The following is a 4,368-nucleotide window of genomic DNA, read 5'->3' as shown; positions in this document are numbered from 1 at the left end:
GTGAGTTCGAAGCCAGCCTGGTCTACAAAGTGAGTCAGGAGAGCCAAGGCTACACAGAGAAACCCTGTCTTAAAAAACAAACAAACAAAGAAACAAATGAAACCATGATGTTGGTCTCTCAGCAAGGAGACCTGACAGCACTGGTCTCCATTGGTCTCATAAGCAAATCCTGTTCTGATAGTTACAGTTGCACTGTGCTTTTGTTGACATTATGAGTATAGTGGCTGTTCAACTTAACGTGGTGTTGGGACTCTTACTTGTTCACCACAATCTGTTCTCTTCTTCCTTTATCACAAAACAAACAAACAAACAAACAAACAAAAACAAAAAACAAACAAACAAACAAAAACCAGCCACCTTCCCAGACATAATCACAATCTTCGTAACGGCCATGGGTGAATCCAGGGACCCAGTGATGATTAAGATGCTGAAAATAATTGCACCGTCAGCCATAACCAGGGCATCCATATCACTCTGCCCCTGGGGTTTGAGGATCTCATGGGTCATGGAGTAGAAAGAACAAGTAAGTGCAGGAACATAGGGAAAGGGGCTGTGCCAGGCTGCCTTCTGGGCACAACCTCGCAGCAGCTGTGGCGGCTTACCTCAAGTCTGCTCCCTATTATCAGATGATCATGGACAAGAAGGGGCTCACGGGGCCCTGCTCCTCTCTGCTGAGCTGTTAGAAACTGTCGGGTTCTGGGGGCGATCATTGTCTTCCGTTGTGTACCACAGGCTCCAGTGAAAGCTCCAAATCCATGGTCACACAGGTGATCCTGGTTAAACACAATGGGTTTCCAAACAAACAACAAAGCAAGTGATGAAAGTAGCAAGAAAGTGGTGAAAGGGGCTTGTGGAGAGAAAGGTGGCTGATAGGAGCGGAAGAGAGAGTACAGGATGTACTCTATGTATTTATGAAATTCTCAGAGGACAAGCACAATGCTATTTAAACAATAGCCGGGTTCATATTGCTCTGTGGGGTTTTTATTTGGGTTTTTGTTTGTCTCTGTTTTCCTATTAAAAGGCTACCTTTCCCAGTCCCCTTGCTTCTTGAATAGTCATATGACTTAAGTAACAATCAGTGGATAATGAATTGAGTAATTAACCCCCCCAAATTGTGTCCTGAGAAGAAAGGGAGCAGCCTGCACACCCCCTGTCCTTTTCCCTCTCATCTGAATGTAAAGAGAGGACATGACAATCCTCTTTGGTCCTGCTGACACCCACAGATCTGCAGTAGAGCAGCCAGGTAGAAAGACCCAGATTCCTGACACCAGAGGGCTGCCAATCCAGCCCGAGACTGCTCCACTTCCAGATTGTTGTATGAGAAGGAAATTAGATTCTCTCTTGCTCGAGCCGTGATCATCTGATTGCCTGTTATGGCAGTCAACCTGAAACCTAATAGAATCTGAAATTACCATATTTATTTGCTTACTGTATATTGTTTCCTATCGCCTCCGGAGTACAAGTTCTAAGAGGGTAGGAACCTCGGTTTATAACACAGATACAGCAGGCAGTAAGGATGAGTCGGACAATTCGTATTTGCCGCATGACTGGGTATATGAAAGCATAAGTGAGTTGTTTGTTTTCATTGGCTGAGTTTCTGCCCGGACTTTGCCCGCTCCCCAGCCTTCCCTCCCTGGGAGTCTGACCTCATCAACAGATCTCTAGGTACTTACTCCCTTGATCTTATAGTAGAGTTTTCCTGCCTTTTCCTTGATGCTTTGAACACTCAGATCAGTTTGGGAAAGGCTTTTAACACAAGGCCACAGTTCAGAGTCCTCTGAGATATCAGATAGCATCTGGTTCTTCTTTGGGTCATCACCATGGTGCTAGGTTTCTTCCCTTTCATGGTGAACTATCAAAACATGAAAACTCAGGTTATCAGCTGTGCCATCTGCCAGGCCTTCCTCTCACCTCCCAGGGGTCTTGCAGAACTCTTCTGGCTGACTTGGGGGTGATGTATGGCCACGGGCTTAAAAACACATCTGCCTTGGTTTAAAAGTTGTTGCCATCTGATAGAAATATATGCCGTAGCACTGTTAGAATTTTACATTTTTTTTATGGCCGCCACATCCCATTTTAAAAAAAGCAAATAGATGGAACTGAAAGGCTTTTTATGCTAAATGAAATGAGCCAGCCGTGGAAAAATAAATATTGCACTTTCTCGTTCCTATGTGAACACTAGGGAAAAAGAACCTGACCTAATGGAAGAAGAGAGCTCATTGGTGAGCGTCAGACAGCAGGAGAGGGGTGGGGGAGGCAAAGGGGGAGGTTGAGCAAGGAGAAGCAAGACCCAGTTAGACAGGCGGACTCGGTACTGCTGTTCTATAACACTCCGGGTAACTATGGTTACAACAACTTACAAACGTATTTCGTAAAGGATTAGAAGAGAGAATTTCACAGGCTCCAACTGCAAAGACATGGTCAATGTTTAAGAAGCTATAAACGTTAATTATCCCCTACTTGATCATGCTATGCATGTGTCAACTTATTGCACCGGGCTCCATGATTATGTATAATTATCATGTCTCAATTAAAAACCTCAAGACCCATGGAATTTTTTTCTTAAAAGTAAGAAAGAAACTGTTGCGATTAATTGTAATAGTATAATTATTTTCTGTTTGGCATCTCATTTAGTTGCCTTGAAAAATAACAAAATAATCTACTGTTATCTTTTTTTCCCCCCATTCTAAGTATTTTTTGTACTTAGAGCACCTTTCAATTCAGAGTGACTGCTCTTCAAGGACTTACCGACCAGAGGTAAGCTCTAAATATTTGCTAGACGTGCATAAACTCAAATACTTAAGCGTCCAGGGGATTGCTATGTGGCTGGTTAGCTATCATATTGGATAGTGTAAGTCTAAAAGAAAAGGTGTAATTCAACACTATTTAATCATAGTGCAATTCAGTACAGTGTTCAAGGCCCAGACTAGTCTCCACGACAGTCGGACCTTCGGTTCCCTCCTCTGCAAAATGGAGCTGATTACACCAACCTCACAGTTTGAACACAATTACAGAGCTAACATGAGAGAAAATGTGTTCACTGTGCTTTTTGAGACACACACACACACATATATATATGTATATATACATCCTGCAGAAATATTGTACAGTACCCCTACAAGTGTGTAACATTCTTGCCAGTTTCAAAACCCCAAAGCAAGTTCTAATTCCTTATTTTTGCGTAAGACGAAAGAAGAGCTCACTTTCTCCTGTTGGCCTCTGCTTCTTTCCCTGTCCTCAGACCTGGGAGGAATTTGGGTAGAACACACTAGGGTGAGAGCACTCGGCTGTACATTGTTACGAATCAGTGAGCAGTGGCTTTGGCACATCTCCTCTTGAAAGGTTAAACTGAAATCTGATGCAGCACCAACCAGGGCTTTGCCTTTAAACTATAGGGATGACTCTTCTCTCTGTTAAGTGGGAGGCCAAGAAAGCAAACTCGTAGCCGGTCCAGCCTCTTGGACATTTCTGCCTAAGAACCAGATCCAGACCCTGGGCACGAGCAATGCCCTCACTCACACATGAGTGCTATATGAATGCCGGTCCCCGCAGTGCCTTGCATGTAACTAGACCGCTTAAGCCAAACTCTTCAAAAGTATGGTGTAGACCACAGCTCTCCTCTTCCACGGACAAAAACACAGTTGGGAGGCTGCAGCAAATTCCTGCCTGAGGTCACATGTCTCTGAGCTGATTAAATAAACAAGGCTTAATTAAATTAGACCAGGATCAGAATCAGCCTGTGCTATGCTGGCCCAGCAGAGTCCCTTATGACGCTCTCATTTCCATAAGTGAATGATTGTCTGTCTGCTTTGGGGTTTGTCCTGCAGAACAAGAGACCTTGGCTGGGGTAGAGGTGTCTTGCTAGACTCAGCCGTCAAGGGGAGAGCAGTTATGGGGTACTTTTACTCAGAGGACCAGGAGAGTCTAGAAGCTTTAATTTGTAAGGGGCTGGGGCAGGGGGTGGTGTTCAGCATCACATGCTATTTATTGCCCAGCACAGAAGTGTGCTGGGGGGCTGTTAGTTTTAGGGTTGAATACATGTTGACTATAAAATAAATATATTATTAGAATTAATTTCACCAGCTTCATTTTGCTTTTGAAAAACTGTTGAGACCTAATAATTATGCCTAGTTACGGGCTACAGTGCATTAAACTGCTGCATATTGCCTATGATGATCAAATGGGAGTAACTAGCATTTACAGCAACTTAAAGTTGTGTCATTTCTTTGCATTTTAGAGCCATGGCATTTAAAGCCACGGGGTGCTGTAGCTCAGAGACAGCTTGTGGGAGATTTTTGGGAGAAAGAGTGAGAAAGAGGCAGGCACTGGACCAAGACTGAGCCAAAGCTGAAAACTCAGCCCCAACTG

This window comes from Acomys minous (assembly GCF_964271855.1).
Source record: "Acomys minous genome assembly, chromosome: 11".
NCBI lineage: Eukaryota > Metazoa > Chordata > Mammalia > Rodentia > Muridae > Acomys > Acomys minous.
This window is presented reverse-complemented; position numbering follows the sequence as displayed.